The 18,558-nt window shown below is 36.8% G+C and overlaps 2 protein-coding genes across 10 annotated transcripts in view; both read left to right on the top strand.

The window, feature by feature from the left end:
- Treh-2 (trehalase-2) overlaps nt 1-18,558 on the top strand; it is an 80,572-nt gene that overhangs the window by 18,164 nt on the left and 43,850 nt on the right. For 4 of the 9 annotated variants that reach the window (XM_028188533.2, XM_028188532.2, XM_089739885.1 and 1 more), the window contains exon 1: nt 8,375-8,528. The exons of 2 other annotated variants lie outside the window; for them this stretch is intronic. The gene's annotated coding sequence lies outside the window, so the exon portion shown is untranslated. Of the gene's footprint in view, nt 1-8,373; nt 8,529-18,558 lie in introns of those variants that run through there. 3 more of the 9 variants (XM_089739883.1, XM_089739881.1, XM_089739884.1) reach the window with 1 other exon arrangement.
- The window catches only part of FoxP (forkhead box transcription factor P), a 210,920-nt gene that overhangs the window by 176,659 nt on the left and 15,703 nt on the right, over nt 1-18,558 (top strand). The gene's annotated exons all lie outside the window — the stretch shown is intronic.

The raw sequence follows: 18,558 nt of genomic DNA, 5'->3' as shown, positions 1-18,558 counted from the left end.
TCCTCGGCTAATGATATCTTGATATTATAAGATAGTATGATGTAAGTAAATAGGTACTACCAGTGTATGTGTTGAGATCCACTGTCGTGGACCCCCAAATTTTTTTTCGCTGACGTAGACCCCTTGCAGGCCCCTAGGGGTCGATATAGACCACTTTGGGAATCACTGATGTAGATAAAACGAACATATGATAATGACAAATACCCTAAAATGTCTGCCAAAGCGGTGTTTAGCTAATGTCTCGAGTTGTTCGTATGACACATCCACATTATCACGCAATATTTCCTCGTCATCATTACTGTAATGTTTTTTCCTTACTTGCATTTTTATATTCGAATTCAAAATGTGGAATAACCACGCTCCGTGGTCTATGGTCCTCTGTGTGCTTAGTGCCAGTTTTTTAACGTTTTCGATAGCGTAAAAGTTAAACCAATTTTGTATGCAATTGGAACAGCGCCCCTAGCGGCAAACGTACGCAAACGATCCCATTCCATACAAATATGAGTTAACTTTTACGCTATCGAGAACGTTAAAAAACTCGCACTAAGCACACTGATCCTCTGATCACCTAATTTACTACTACTGAATCTGTTTGCTGCTGTAATACTAAGCTCACTAGCGGGATATCCGGGTACAGGGCAGCCAGATCGATTACAGAGATAATTTTTCCTACCTTTAAATCAGTGGCCTGGTAATGTGAGGAGGGGGCGTTCTCTCCTCTTTCACATAGTACTGGTCTTTTTAGGAATTGGTTGGTATGTATGCCGGATCAGAGCGTGAGAGCGAAGATGGAGCCTACCTGGAGCCACTACGTTCATCTACAGTCCGTTTCCAGAGATCTTTTTTGCCACGCACCATCCGCCTTTGGAATGAGCTCCCCTCCACGGTGTTTTCCGAGCGCTATGACATGTCCTTCTTCAAACGAGGCTTGTGGAGAGTATTCAACGGTAGGCAGCGGCTTGGCTCTGCCCCTGGAATTGCTGACGTCCATGAGCGACGGTAACCACTCACCATCAGGTGGGCCGTATGCTGGTCTGCCTATAGGGCAATAAAAAAGAAAGAAAGAAAAAGATGACGTAATATAGGTCTGAATGGAAAAAGAACATATTTCACAACGAACCCATACAGTAGGATAGGGACAAGAAAAAGAAGATACCAGTAGTATCAAAAGCTATTCTGGCTTTACCTTGACTGGTGAGTGAGTCACAAGGCTTAGCCTGAATGATTTTGCTAACATACTACCCAGGCAAGAGCAATGCTTCGCTGAGTCTACTACCAGATATGGTGGTAGGACCTCTTGTGAGTCCGCACGGGTAGGTACCACCACCGCCTATTTCTGCCGGCGGTATTTACGTTGTAGATGTCTATGGGCTCCAGTAACTACTTAACAAGACGTGGGCTGTGAGCTCGTCCACCCATCTAAGCATTAAAAAAAAGATCATAATCGCGACCCACTTAGAAGATTCACCGAGAGACTCAGTGTATCGCGTATATGAGTTAAGTTGCACATTGAAGTTTTCGCCGTACTTGTGAGTGGTAACCGGTGATTGATGCGCCTAAAAGGACTGAGGGAATATCGAGAGGATCCGAAGGAACATAATGCCTAGGGCGACGCCGGTTCTCCATCTTGGAAGCCCCAGCTCATGATTTGACATAGACCCTTCTCGTACCCGGTCCAATAGAATGTAAAATCGTGAATAAATTTAAATTCACACATCGTAACTCAACAAAATCAGTAGTAAATTGTAGTAAATTTTGGCTACATCTTAATATTTTGATTTTGATTTGAACATCACGCTTAATACCGTCCAACGATTTCTTTGCGTACACCTACTTCCTATTTCAACTTGACAAGAAATGTAGAAATGTTTTTTTAAATATTTTACGATAAAATACCGAATCCGTATATTCCATAAGGTCGATTATTGTTTGTATAAAATTTTTGAATTGCTTCTGTATCGTTCAAGTAACAGGTCCTTTCTAGTTCCGTTGGACAAGTCTCGCAAGCCGCGAGGCCGACTACTTTCTAAAAAAGGGTTGCAAGGTTCACGAGCGGCAGCGATTTTTGTGTTATCATTTTTTATTGAAGTACTGAATGTTATTTGTTTTTATTTTATTACATACTCGTTCGTGCGAGCTATGTTACATTTTCATTGCGAGATTTGTATTTTTGGCCGTAAGTGTTTAGTGATATAATTGTAAATATCAAATCTAATTATTTATTTCCATAGAATCTAGACAGCTAGATCTGGGCTGCTAACAAAACAACAACTAGTTCAGAGCTTTTTTCCGTAATTCTGTACTCAGGAATCTTTTTATAAAATAATATGTCAATTCATTATTTTAAAACGCTTTCGCCTATCACGATATGCTCTATTTTTCGATAAACCACATTGCGCTGGAGCCGATGACGTCACGGAGGCGCGTTCGTATCGACCAATCAGCGCGCCGCATTCCAGAGGCACGGTCGAGCTGTCATGGCCGCCTCGTGTATGTGTGTGAGTTTCCGCGAATGCAATGATAACTGCTAGACAAACAAATGGATACCGCTAAGATAGATGTTTATTATTTAAATAGTCATTATTAAAGGTTAATATCGTTATCGTTAATATGTTTTATTCGCTTTTATCTAATTGTGTGTTCCGACAGTGAGAATCGAAGCCCACAATCTAATTAAAAACCTTTTTTTACGGGATTTTATGACCTGGTAACTAAGACCTTTAGGTCAAGTCTTATTTTGATTTTAATGAAATTTTTTTTTACATGAAAGATGATATTATGAAATGAAATGAAGTTGATTAATATGAAACATGGCATGAAATGAAAAAGAAATGTGATGATATGGGATGAAATATAATCTCAGTAAAATGGTGGTAATTTACTGAGATTTATTCAGTGGACTTTTTGGAGGATCCCGAGAAGCTACGTTCAGCGGCTTTCTTTCATTTTCCCACATTTGTGCACTTTCACAGATACTACACTGTTAATAAACCACCGCTATTACACATTTAAACAGGAACAAACACTAAATAGACAAAATAAAACAAATCACACAACTTCACTCCTCGCGTTCCCGCCAAAAAGTCTCATTAAAAAACATTTGGTTCGCGATATATGTATACAGATTATATTATTGTACACCATATCTTTTTTTGAAATGATGTTTGTGAAGAGTAGCACTCAATGGTATGGCAATGGATGGCGATAGGCAGCGGCTTGGCTCTGCCTCTGGAATTGCTGACGTCAATCTCTGTAACGGTAACTACTCACCATCAGGTGGGCCGTATGCACGTCTGCATGCATAGGCAAAGGTGACTCATAGAAGTAAAAGTCATATGGACAAAACTATGGGCGACAAACAATTTTTCTAGACCACCGTTAGATGGATTATTTCTTGTTCTGAGTCGTTTCTTCATTGCTCGAGCTAGCCATGGACATCAACGACGAAATACCGCCACCCACCTTGAGACATAAGTTCTAAGTCTCAGTTCTACAGTAATTGGCTGTTGAAATATTTGTTGTAAGTTCGAAAAGTCTGTGGTAAAATCATAAGGTTTTTTCACAGATTATAGAACTCATAAAACATAAATCCTCCAAAAAGTCCATTAAAAAATTCTCAGTAAATAACCACTATTTTACTGAGATTATATTTCATCCCATATCAACTTCATTTCATTTCATATTATCATTTTTCATAATAAAAAATAGATAAAATATTAGGCTGTATGGTATGATACGTTTGCCATTCCATTTGGAAAAATAGAGCTACAACTACTCATAAAACATAAGTTTTTTCCACAAACATTGTTGTGACGATCGAAAGTAAATTATATTAAGAGACTAATTGTTCGATCAATCTAACTAAGGTTGGGTTCACACGGCATTGTCCTGCGCGTTTTCTTTGTATTCGGTATTTTAACGTACAATAATATCGTAGATTTTCATTCGTGTAAACATAGATAATACACATAAATTGGTTATAGATATGCAACTCAAGCACTTAACAAAAATGTTTACGGAAGTCGGCCACTAGATGGCTTCGCTTAGATTAGTTTCTAGTATATTTTATTTTTAATGAAAGGATTTTGTAAATTTTCAGAAACTACAAATTGATAAAATTTAATCAATTTGTGTATAACAAATAAAGACTTTTATGATTTATTAACTTTTTTAGTTTCTGTGTTTAGTTATACAATCATTAAATGCCTTAACTTATTAGGGACATCCGCTACAAGATGTCGCTAGTTTCCATACAAAAAAATATTTGTCTTTAAGTATCGCAGTTTCAGGGCCCTGTATATATGTGTAAAAACGAACGAGACAGAGCTATATGATCATGGTATTACTATACGCCACTACAACGTTAAAGTTCATTCGATTTGCTTGACAAGTTCGGTGAGTATTCGATTAAACGTCTAAGCGGTGTACGATTTTTTTGCAGTACAAATGACATGTGAATGGTTCTATTGTATGTGCCACTATCCATTCGTTAAGACGCATCATACCCGATCCTGTAGACCGAATGGTAAACAGTCGACGTCGCCCTAAACACGTCATTACGGATCCTTCCGATCCATTAACGGTGCTTTTAGGTACCACAAGCACCGGTCGTCCTCGTCGAACCCGTCGCTTGCGACGAAGGGCTCGACGAGTGAATTGAACCATAGACACAGCCCACTGAGTTTCTCGCCGGATCTTCTCAGTGGGTCGCGTTTCCGATCCGGTGGTAGATTCTGCGAAGCACTGCTCTCGCTAGGGCCCATGTTAGGAAAACATTCGGTTTGAACCCCGTGAGCTCACCTACACGTCAAGGAGAAGCTGATATAGCCTCTGAAGGCTATCAGCATAAGTAGGAGAAAAAAAATAAGACGCATACTGCAGATAAACGTACAGGACAATGCCGTGTGAACACAACCTTAATCGATGGAACGTACCTAATTGGCGTGTACGGAAATCATCTTGACGGCGCCGAAATCATTGCAAATTGAAACACGACGCGAACAATAATGGTTGGACGAATGTTAAAAGATCGATGTAATGAAAATCGATTGTCATTTTATTAGAATTAAGTGTCAATTAAAGTGCGAGTAAAATACCGAACAGATCAACTATGTTAACATTCAATTGAAACGTTATCTGAATAACAATATGGTACAGTTTGCTGTGCATTCATTTATAATAGCTGTACTATTTTATTAATTAGTGCACAGCTATGATTTAAAAGTGTACTGGATTTTATCACTTCCAGACATCGCTTATAACCGTAATATAGATAAAGAGAAGAGAGAAATATTAATCGGCATTGCTTATTTTTTCAATTTCTTTGATTGAAATTAAAATTCGGAGTATATGGTAACAGATTACAGAAAATAATCTTGAATTACTAATAATTTTAATTAAAAGTGTTTGTCTATTGCTTGTATTCAAATGTCGTAATTATTGGCTTTATTGAAACGGATCCTTGGTCTATATTTTTATTTACTCTGTGTATGACTCAAATGTCAGATTTGTTGATCTCATCTCATTTCATCCCAGTTGATCTCAAATTAATCATCTTCATTTCATTTCACTCTATACTATAATTTTTTATAAAAATAAGAATATAATAATTAAAATAAGATATGACTTAAAGTTCTTAGTTGCCAGGTCATAAAATCCCTTAAAAGATCAGATTTGTTGTAATTTTATTGATAATCTCAAAACACTTTTCTAATTTCAACTCATGACTTAAATAAACTCGATTTCGATCTCTTTTCTCAATGGGGGACACCAAGAAATGAATAAAAAAATAGTAACATGTCACACTTATTAAATAAGTATGTCCAAATCTTATCATAGCTTATAAGTGGTTCCGAAGAACGTTCCCAAAAAAATGTAACTTAAATCTCTGAATAGAACTGACGGATAGTAAATATCATTCGTCTAACTAAAAGTCAGTCTTAGAAAAAAGTAAAAAAAAAACGACTACTAACGTTCTTGCGTGCTGCGATTCGTCTCTGATTGGTCGACGAGAGTCTTTCGATGCAGTGACGTCACGAGTCGTACTACCGTGCAAGTGATTTTTGTCAAAACTAACCAAAGTCGAACCAGGTTTCACCAGGACGGATAATTAAACCGTAAAAGTAATACTTATCTTGTCTACGGTTCGCGCTAATCGAAGAAGGTAGGTATATTATCCTAAATGAACATCTATGTAATGTTAGTCTTTATGAAAAACAACATTAAACCCGTATGGCTCCAGTGCCCTTTGTCTCGCGTGTCGCTGTGCGAGTTAAAAAAAAGGTATTTTTCATTCGGACCACCTCAAACGCACACTGCGCGTGTGTATTCAATTCTTGAATTATAATTTAATGTAATCATCTGTATTTCTCAATAAATATTTCCCTAACAATTAGAGTAGAAGAAGCTTAGGGGTTTTTAAGAGTAGAATTCGATAAGTTGACCCGAATATACCAATAGATCTACTGAAACACGAATGTAGGATTCATCATGGTTTTTGTACAGAGACTATACGGAAGCTGTACTGAGGCAGCTACTTGGCTCCGCCCCTGCCATTGGATATGTCCATGAGTGACGGTAACTACTCATTATCAAATGGGCCGTATGCTCGTCTGTCTACACGGGCTATAAAACAATTCCTCACAGCAATGAAACAGAGAAATATGTACATATTTTTAACCATCTACATAATCTACAAATGGGAGACGCATTGTATTTTAAAATTGAATAAAACCCATTTGGCTCGATGTTTTTCTCATTACGCAGGTAAAGCAGTACAATGCATTGCAATTCATAAACTGAAAAGTAAAAGTTAATACCGTTGTATATATTTATGTACTTATAAAAGATTTTCAAAATGCTGCCAAGAAATAAAATCACTGAAATAATTGTCGAGTTCGTTCAACTTAGTCCCAAAGGATTTACAGAAATAAATTCAAGTACGCGTATTGAATTAGAGATTCGGTTAAAATCATGTTTGCGAAAGCTAAGAAACTTTTAGTGTTTATTATTAAATTATAACTTTGACTCTAGCGGAGACTTTTATTCTGCTTAAAAAAATGTAGAGCCCTATCTCTACATATAGAGTTTCCATCTATACTTCTATACTAATATTATAAAGAGGAAATATTTGTTTGTTTGTTTGTATTGAATAGGCTCCGAAACTACTGAAGCGATTTGAAAAATTCTTTTACTGTTTGGAAGCTATACTATTCCCGAGTGACATAGGCTATAATATTTTTTGAAAAAAATTAGGGATCCTTACTAAAACTCCAATAATGTAACCCAAAGTGCAAAAAAATTACCTAAAATATTCTTTACATCGCGTGCCCTGCGAAAACTATTGATGATAGAATAAAATAATGTACTAGGATTTTGTAGAGCACATTATTATTTACAAAAAGCGTCAACGACAGCATATGTCTAACTATTATAGTTGTGCCGCAATAAGTGATCTATTATTTAAAAAAAATAAAACAATGTCAAATATCGTTGAAATTTTTGTTATAGAGCCGAACGGAGCCGGAGCGGGCCGCTAGTAATGTAATAAAGACCGTTCTTGATTTTGTTCACAAAATTCTCTAAGTCTAAATTAGTACATTTTTATATTGAGAGTTTTTATACAATACTATTTTCTACATCATGAGTTGATTGCAACCAAATTTGAAAAAACATGTAAGTGAAAGGAAAAAGACGTGAAAATAAATTTTACTTCTATTTTCTTTTGAATAGAAACCTGTTCTATTTGAATTGGAAAGAGAACCGTTTTATTGATCGAAAATTATAATTTTAGTTGTTCACTCTACGAAGTTCGGAGAGTGAACCAGGTTAACTCAAAAGCATTTATCTAAAATCAACCGTCATTTAACAAAGTTATTGAATGTAAACTCTACAACAGATACCAAAGAGAGATAGAGTCTTGAGAAGTTCCAGCGAAACAAACTCAATCAATCAATCTGCATTCCCAATTGGAATTAATTTCTAATAAATACTGAAAATACTGGCTTACTGGATATTTTTTTGACACTTACAAGCGTACGGTAGGCAGCGGCTTGGCTCTACCCTTGGCATTGCTGAAGTCCATGGGCGACGGTAACCACTCAATATCATCAGGTGGGCCGTATGCTCGTCTGCCTACATGGGCAATAAAAAAAAAGCTCTCAAACAAACTCCCTACCCGGAAAAATTTGGCCAACGCTATAAATAATTCTAACTTTGCCTTCACAGAACAGACTTGCTTAAATGACCATAAAAAATATGCTAAAATCCTGATTGAAACAAGCCACAGGTAAACGCAATCTTGAACGCGCGTCATTCAAACACGCACACACATGAAAGTCACTATACATATACGTCACTTTCATACGTACGGGCCGTGTGTGCGTTGAAATTACAATTGTCAAACCGCTCAGTTGATATCCGACCTCGGTACGAGACGGACGCGTCCATTAAAAGAACAGCGACCGCGAAGTTAATCATTGTCAAGGAATAATCTAATTTGTGGTTCGTGTTTTTATTTACAACGCAGGGTAAGTTTATTTTTGTGTTCCTATTCGCCGTGATCTTGACGCGGCTTCGTCGTAAATAACTTGGCACGAATTGTTTACCCTTGATATTGTATAGTACACATACACGTTACGTTCGCGATATAGGTAGCTTTTGTCTGACGAAAAAATTCGCAACGGCAACTAATTTTTTCCAAATACTTAAAACTGGTATTAGTCTGGTACTGGTGTTTTTGTAGTATTTTAAATTTCTATCGACTTTCTAGATACCCTCAAATAGACGTGTCCTTCTTCAAACGAGGCTTGCGAAAAGAACTTAATATAGGCAGTCGCTTGGCTCTGTCCCTGGCTTTGCTGACGTCCATGACGGCTATCGCTTACCATCAGGTGGGCCGTATGCTCGTCGTGGGCCGTATGGCTTCAAAGGCAATAAAAAAAAAATACGTGGCAGAAACACACACACTGCCAATAACAGGATTCAGACAGACCTGGCTAAGTTTTTCTAGGTTGATGGACGATTTGATTCATTGGAGCGCAATTTGCATAGTGAAATTTATAATATCCCATGCGACGTTTTGTATCATCGATCTTGATCTAATTTTAATTGTTGAATCAGTGCTGAAACCTCACGACCGCTAATTGTAATTGAGCAGGCAGAGTAACAGTTATTGTAAGCTTCAAATTGCGATCTAAATTTATTTTTGACCGACTACAAAAAAGGTGGAGGTTCTCAATTCGATTGCATGTTTTTTTTATGTTTGTTACCTCATACCTTTGACTGGGTGAATCGATTATGATGATTCTTTTTTTATTAGAAAGTTGACGCTTCCCGTTCAATTGCATCTCCCGTTCAATTGCATTCAATGCAATCTCAATTATTTGGAAATTGAATACAGGAGTCGCGTATATGAAACCATATATGCTATTGATTTGGTATAACCAGTCTGTTCTTATTGCGAAGCGAACACATGTCCCGGGATTTAGAGTCGAGTTAAATATGTCAGTGGAGTCGAAATTGATCTCAGTGACTACAGTTTCCGTCCGTGATTGGACGTCTAAGTAATTTCGTCGTAGGCAGGGTGGTAGGGAAGCAGCAATGCGTTTCGGTTTGAAGGGTAGGGGGCAATCGTTGTACTGTAAAAACTGAGTCCTAGAACTCGTGTATCAAGGTGGGTGGCAGCATTTACGTTGTAAATGTCTATGGGCTTCGGTAACCTCTTAATACCAGGTGAGCTGGTGAGCTTGTCCACATATGGAAGAAAAAAAAATTGGTTTCGTTTTTGTTAATTGTCGATATTTCGTGAATACTGCAGTAGGTCAAAGAAAATCTAGTATCGTTTTTCCGCTGATAACAGTATACAGCACTATTAGGCACTTAAATTGAAGAGCATGAGATTGATGTTTTTTACTAATTACTGAACGCATATTATAACTATCCTGAATAACAAATATTATGGGAAATCAAAAACAATGAAAGGCGTTTGGTCGCAAAGGTTATAAAAACTAATTACAAAATTACTTACGTAAGAAGTTCGCGTCGTTAATCGCATTATGCAACACGGAATAATGCACAATTTCGCAAATGATTTATTTGAACTTCGTATTTCCCGCGCATTCTACTGTCATTTCTGACATTTCGATTTGTCGCAGTAATGGCGGTTGTTAACAATAAAAAACCGCCGAAAGAAAACGACCCAAAACAATATGACCTTCAGTCTATCCTTAGATCATTAAACTTTGCCAGGTTATATATTATTATAAGCACACGGGCTTAATTGTTTCCCGCATAATTACGCGTGAGATATTTCAATGACGAAAGTGAAGTTTTAATATTATCGTTTCTAAAATAATCTTCTCGTTTCGATATTCTGTTGAGAAGATTTTTATTTGTTTTCATTCCAATAGATTGATAAACTTAGTCTAAAATCCAAGTGGTGTTGAATGGTTAGAACGTGAATATCGCCTTCCGTATGAAATCTGTATAATAATATTATTTAATCTTATCGATGAAAGGAGTAAGATTCTCGAACTAGACAGCTTGTATCTTGGATATATCATTGTGAATTAAAACAATACGATATAGGGTGAAAAAAACCTCTTATTATCACAATTGTATTATATAACGTTTGTCATGCCACATGCCAAAGAGAAATGGAACGTAGTATCCTAAATTTAAAGAAAATACAGAAAATCCGTCACTCAAAAATCTGAAAAATTAACAAAGCAACTGATGTACTAGTTCAAGCCTAACTTTAAAATGGAAATGGGTAAAAAAGTAACAATATGGACGGGCCCACTAGGAAAAAGAAAGAGAGGAAGACCATATACTAAATGGGAAAACGATATAAAGAAAGAAGCAACTACAAACCGGGTTCAAATTGCACAATCTAGAGAAGATTGGCTATCCTTTGAAGAGGCCTTTACCCGAGGAGGGGTTCTTGCAAGTGGGAAATAATACCTAATATTATTCAACAAACATTATTTATTAGTTAATTTAATAGCATAGATCACATTGTGTTTATTTTTGTTTTTATGTCACTTGGTACGAAATAAAAGGCTTTTTTTATTTTTTTGTTTTATCTATAAAGTTTGTCGCATCGAATCTGTGTGCGTAGTGCGAGTTTTTTAACGTTCTCGATAGCGTAAAAGTTAATTAAAATTGGTATGCAGTTGGAACAGCGCCCCTAGCGGCAAACGTAGGCAAACGTTTCAACTCTATACAAATTTGAGCTACCTACCTTTTACGCTATCGAGACTCGCACTAAGCACACCCTTGAACGACAAAAGAAAGGAAACGACATTGACTGATTATGTTAATGATTAAGTTAAAGGACGAAGGGGCTTGTTTTTAATATTCTAAAAATATAATATACACCTAAAATTCGTGCTGCCAGTTTTCTATCGTGAACAGTGGAAATTTTTGAGTGAGCGCCAACACGTGTGATTGATGAACCGCAATTACGTAATAATTGCCGATATTTTTTTGTAAATTTACGTCGGTAGGCGTGGAAGCTGCTCAGACAAACCTCGCCTATGACATTAACATCGCTCAGAGGTTATTGCGACTTGCTATGAACAATTTTAAAAGAGCAAAGCGTCATCTAGCGTGACGTATTTAACGTTGGTATCTACTATGTAACTACTACAGTCGAGAGATGGCGTTGATCGTAAGGTGATTTTTTATTGTGCTACCTTTGAATTTGTCCAGTTCACTATTCATTAAATACTATACTACCATTTAAAATGACCTATTGATTTTAAGAAACATCTGAATCAATACGCGTTACGGAGCCATTTTTTGGAATTAAATCTATATATTAATACGTGAAGCAAAAACTTTGTGTCCCTTTTTACGAAAATTGCGCGGACGGAGGAGTATGAAATTTTCCACACTTATAGGGAATATAGAGAAGTGCACAATGCTAATATTTTTTTTATAATAATGCATAAAAGATACATTAAATCGATAAAGAAAACATTACACACACTACATACCATATATTTGACGCACACACGCATGCATACTATTTATTGTCAAACTTTTGTTCTTAACGTCTGTGGTCAAATTGAGAATAGATTAAATATTGTTTGTCTTTATTAAAAAAAATATAGTGTAGCCTTGGCGAAATTTGTGATTATAGAAGTATAAAATACAATCATATTAGTTTACAAACTTATAATTCCAATTAATTATAGTCGAATTTCGACTACTGCGGGACCTCTAGTTGTTTTAAATTGACTAATGGACCGTGAGGTTTGTGTCTAATGAGCCGGAAAAAACTTAATTAACTACATTACTTGTAAATATTAAAAAAAAAAGAAGGTAAAAGGCATTTATTTTTACAAATATCGCTCGTTGAAGCACATATTGTCTCATTATAATTTACATATCTATCAGTAACTCAATAACAGTAATAATAAGTATGTTGGAATATCGCGTTATTGTACTGTATTTATATTACCTTTTAAAAAATACTGATATTCTATGTTGGAACGTAAATATCATAGCTACGACTACGTGTCTAAATCATCAATCCCTTTGACGGAAAGATTCAAACGTGCTTTTAAATAAAAAATACAAAACAAAAAAAGGCGATGTTTTTGCTTAGCGTATAATTTATTGGTTGTCATACCATACCATGGAAAATAGTCTGAAATGTAACGCGGAACTTGTAATAACAGATTGGATTAAAGTATTCATACAATAACAATTAATTTAATTTTAGTGAATGTATACCTATGTATAGAAAGTTCATTGTTAATTCCGTAAATTTTGATAATTTTATAATAAGTAAAGCAAAAAAAAAAACGTGTTGCAATCGTTCCATTCATGCATACAGTAATGACTATTATTACTATTAGTATATATGTTATTATATCATTTAATACATGTTGCCTTTAAGTTTTGGGAATTTTCTTATGACCGTCCGCCTGCCTGACATCAACCCTCCTTGGGAATGGTTTTTTTGACCTTGAGCCTAGGTTGTATTGGCTTTGGCCAGGCTTTGTCTCTTAGTCGCCTTCTACGACACCCATGAGCTAAGTTTGGGTTGGGGGTATTCTTAGGCTCCCACCACACTCATATGTTAGAGGAAGTCTGAAAGTGGCACATGTGATAGAGAAGTTAAGAAGGGCGCGTTTGGGATGGTATGGACACGTTATGAGACGAAATGAAAACGAGGTTGGTAAGAGTGTGTTAACATGTTTTGTGGTAGTCAGCGGCTTGGCTTTGCCCCTGGCATTGCTGAAGTCCATGGGCGACGGTAACCACTCACCATCAGGTGGGCCGTATGCTCGCCTGCCTACAAGGGCAATAAAAAAAAACTGAATGTGGAAGGATATAGAGGAAGAGGTAGACCTGAGAAGAAATGGATGGATTGCGTGAAAGATGGTATGGGTAAGAGGGAAGTGAGCGAAGAAATGGTATATGATAGAGGAGTATGGAAGGAGAAAACATGTTGCGTCGACCCCAGGTGACTGGGAAAAGGGAAGAAAAAATTATCATTTAATACATGTCAAATTATTTCTAAAGAAAAAGAAAAAAGGCAAGTACAATAATAATAAAAAAGATTTTATAGGTAGTATCTGTGTATACAGTTATTTTTTTATTGCATAGATTGGTGGACGAGCTCACAGCCCGCCTGGTGTTAAGTGGTTACTGAAGCCCATAGACATCTACAACGTAAATGCGCCACCCACCTTGAGATATAAGTTCTAAGGTCTCAGTATAGTTACAACGGCTGCCCCCCCCCCCTTAAGCCGAAACGCATTACTGCTTCACGGCAGAAAAAGGCGGGGTGGTGGTACCTACCCGTGCGGACTCATAAGAGGTCCTACCACCACATGAGAGATTTATAGTATCATCTGTGAAAAAATGTCAACAAAACGAACAGAATAAGTTTTATAATCGCTTTCAATAGTATTTACCGCAAACGAACCAGAATTAGCACTAGATATTATTGTTGGCTGAAATACGACTAATTTTTATGGGCAAATTATGTATATTTAACACGTAATAGTTATATTACTCCAACGAAAACACATATACGATAAAAAAAATATAAATACGTTACATATGTATAAGATCCTGTTTAATGACTACTTCAATTTTCGAATTCCGGTTTAATATCAAGTATGTATAATTGACATTCATTATGTACGTTTTTGTGTTAGGTATATTGCGTGCTGAAATCATTAACGATCACCGCATATTAAACATACAATATTTTTATCATTTTCCTTATTCGCAATATCTAATAGAACTTTTCGAATTTGAATTTAAAAAATAAACGCTCTAATAGCAAACGGAATAAGAAAAGCATTTGTTTTACTCTGGTCAGGATATGAAGCTACTCATAAATTGAGTTTATCAGAAATTGGTGAAAATAGCATCGAAAGATTCCGTAATATAGATAGATATTTTGAAAATACCAGTCAAGCTAATAAGAAAAAGAATAAGTAATAGGTAGTAGGTAGGTATTGTAAAAAGACTTTAAAACATAATTAAATCTTATTTATACCTTTAAACGAGCAATTCTTGTCTGAGTCTCGGAAACGGTTCAAACGATTTTCATAAAATTTTGTATACAGGGGATTTCGGGGGCGATAAATCGATCTAGCTACGATTTATTTTCAGAAAATGTTGTTTTGTTCGTGTTTTCAATAATCAACTTTATCGATAATGAACTTAATGACTCTTCCCGACATCTATTGGCGAATAATAATACTATTTTTCTTAATTGAGAGCAACTAACTGCTTTAAAGACACAACAAGATGGCGTTATCAAAAAAAAAAAAAACTGAGCTCGGTCATCGTCTAGTTTAAAATAAATTCTTTTATTTTTATTTTTCATTGATAGCAATACCGTTTGAAACGTAGTGGTAACTAGTTTTTTTTTGTGTACGAGAGCAGAATAAAAACCTGCTAAATTTATGTAAATGTCGTGGCTTATTCCATCATCGACACAGGGAAGAATTAGCAACGAAAGCGGGTTTTGATCTTTGATTTTTTTTAATTGCCCTTGTAGGCAGACGAGCATGCGGCCCAACTGATGGTGAGTGGTTACCGTCGCCCATGGACGTCAGGAATGCCAGGGGCAGAGCCAAGCCGCTGTCTACCGAACTCCTCTTCTTTTTCTCCACCTTATCCCACTAGGTGGGGTCAGCACAGCTAATTTTTCTCTTCCATTCTCTTCTATCAGCCGTCATCTCAACACTCACACCTCTCTCTCTCATAGCGTCATTCACACACTCCATCCATATCCTCTTCGGTCGACCTCTTCCCCCTCTACCTTGTACTACCATTTCCATACTTCGTCTCTCTACGCATCACATGTCCATACCACGCTAACCGTCCGCTCTTTAATTTGTTGATTACCGGGGCTACTTTCACACTTCCTCTGCTGCCTAGCTAACTACTGATTTTTATCAGACAAACTGCAATATGACTAGGAGGAGTCGTAAAAAGACTGATGGGCCGCGTGAAAGAGGATATGCGACAGAAGGGTGTGAGTACAGGGATGACGTATGATAGGCCTGAATGGAAAAAGAGGTCAAGCTGCGCCAACCCCACATAGTGGGATAAGAGCTTGGAAGGTTAGAAGAAAAATGAACTACAAATGCTACTGCTGTGACACAGCCGTGAAACATGAACCGCATGTCTTAGTGTTGATCTATTCACTCTTGGTTTTCATTTATTATTGTAGGGTGCAGATTAGATGCGTCCTACAATGTCTCTCCTTTTACCCGCGGTTATTGTAGTACCGCGGGTGACGCCGTTGGGAGAAGCTAGTCTAAAAAAAAGTAGCCTAAGTTATTCCTCATATCATCAGATATCTATCAGTGAAAGTTTCGTCAAAATCGGTCAAGCCGTTCCAGAGATTAGTCGGAACAAACAGAAAGATAGACAGACAAAAAATAAAAAATAATTTGGTTTAATTATGTACTGTAGTATAACATACTTACGCATTTAGTAAAAATTTGTTATTTTATTATTACAAACAGACACTCCAATTTTATTTATTCGCATAGATAAAACAGTATTAACGTAAAAATACAAAGTTAATTCTTTTTAAATTCCCCTTGTAGTCGGTGTGGACCAATTTCGCACAGAAAACGGCAATACAGCAAACCATGAAACCCAAAGATCCTTGAAACTTCAAACGCTGTTTAGGAAATTTAACAAAACGTGTCTCTCTAATTGTGTGTATTAACGAAAATACTCTAAATTCGGTTTACGTACAGGAATTATATCGATTCGTCACGACTATACGATTGTTTCATAGTATTGATAATTAGTATTGTTTATGGGAAAACTCCATTGATTTGAATCAGAACTATTGAGTGATAGTGCGTCTACTAAATTTATTCACACCCATATGTTTTTGTTACAAACCGTTTTGTATGCAACACTATCTCAATACTATTAGGGTATAGACGATTTTGTAAATAGACAAATTTTACTATTCACATAGCGAGTTTCCGGTCTCACTGGTTTTAAGTAGTAACCGCGGCCCACAGACAGACAATTTTGCTGCTAATTTTGATTGCAACTTTAACTAGTTAACCGAATTTGACGAGTGTACTCGTTCATGGGGAAGTGCGAGGATTTTTTGTCATAGCGATGGCGTAAAAAATAATGACCCTTTTTTATTTATTTTTTTAGATGGATGGACGAGCTCACGCCGTTCTATTTAAATTGTAATTTTTATGAAAAAACGAAATATTATTATTATATATTCCTTAACAATTACAACTATGTACCTTTTTTAATTTTTTAATTGTAATTTATTATTTATTTCCGACATTTCGAATAACTTTTTTTTTAATGAAAGAAGGATTACTGGTGGCCTAAAGTCTTTCCGGTTTCGTCATTCGAATAACTTACAGTTTTCGTGGTGACGGATGATTAAGACCTTATTTATCGGCATTCCAATATTGTGCTGACTACCGTCTATTGTTTTATAAATAAATTATCACAATTAGATATTCACACGAAGAATGAAACTCGATATTAAACCGTGATAGCAACAGTTCATAGGCCACTGAGTTTCTCGCCGGATCTTCTTAGTGGGTCGCGATTTCGATCCGGTGGTAGATTCAGCGAAGCACTGCTGTTGCTACGGCTAGTGTTAGAAAATGCTCTCAAGTTGAGCCCGTGAGCTCACCTACCTGTCCGGACGTAGCTGGGATAGCTCTTTACGCTACCAGCGAACAGATGGAAAAAAAACCAATGGTTTTAATTATATATACGACTCGCGAAAACCGACGAAAATACCATACACTCAAATTTCACGGTGCTTAGAAAACTTTAAGCTTGGGTCCAGAATAAAACGAAATATTATAAAATATGAAATTTATTGTGCTAAGTGCATTAGTCGGCTGAAACCCTTTTCGTGGTGACACACAGAGGTATGTACTTTGGAAACGAATTGATACGGTTAACTGCGTAGATTTGATTGACCCTTAGATTCCCATTAATGTTACTGGAATGGTTCTTGTTGTGTGATTAAGGCCCTAATGCTGCCAGAGCTTCAATAGTAATTGGCTATCGCGATCGGTTTTAGGACTACGCTTCGGACCTGGTTAGCACGATTGTCTTTATCTCCACTGCCACAGTATTGGAATGGTATTCGTCCGAAAATCAATTTCAGCAACGCAAGTTTGCAATTTAAAAAAAATTATTATCTTATCGGCAGCTATCAAATAATCGGACAGAACTAATTATCTATAGAACTGCAAATAAAACATTAATATCACAGTTTCAAGGAGTTAAGCTTCCATTTATTTTATAATTATTGCTTGACGGTTTCCGGTGATGCCTCCTCTTAGACATTAGGTCGAGTTTCATGATAGTGGTACTAGTAGATACTTAGATACATAGAGAAGCAATCGGATCTGTCTTCAGATGTTCACGGGGCAAAACGGCTGAGTTTTATTTATTTATTACTGAGTTGAGTAGACAAGCTCATAGCCCATCTGGTGTAAAGTGATTGATGAGACCATAGATAGTAGAGTAGAGAGTAGAACGTAAATGCCGTCACCAACCTTGAGAAATTCGTTCCAAGGCACCATTGTAAGGTACAACGTCTTCCTTGGTAAACCGAAACGCATTACCGTTTCATGGCAGAAATAGTCGGGGTGCTGGTACTAGTTTGGCTAAAGTCCATAAATTACTTTTGTGTAAGAACGTACCACACTTGAGGGCGCAGAGAACTGTAAATAGCTGTAATTTCGTCTAATTTCCTTGTTAATCTCGCCCACGCGTGTGCTTTATACGCGTTATACTGGTCTCAATGAAACGTGCAATTTATATAACCGTATCTGCGTAAGTTTACCAGTGATAACGGGCGAGAGGAATGAGGCCCGTCGACGGGTCGCGTGGGTAACTTTAGGTATTTGGACAGGTAAAAGCCAGCTGGTACGTCCACATAGTTAAATTTCTTTACACCAACAAGCAAGCAGTACAAGACCGGTTATTGTGGCGATGCTGCCCTAAACACGTCATTACGGATCCTCCCGATCCATTAACGGTGCTTTTACTGGTGGTAGGACC

Source organism: Bombyx mandarina, chromosome A1 (genome assembly GCF_030267445.1).
Source record: "Bombyx mandarina strain Sakado chromosome A1, ASM3026744v2".
In the NCBI taxonomy this organism is placed as follows: domain Eukaryota; kingdom Metazoa; phylum Arthropoda; class Insecta; order Lepidoptera; family Bombycidae; genus Bombyx; species Bombyx mandarina.
This window is presented reverse-complemented; position numbering and strand designations above follow the sequence as displayed.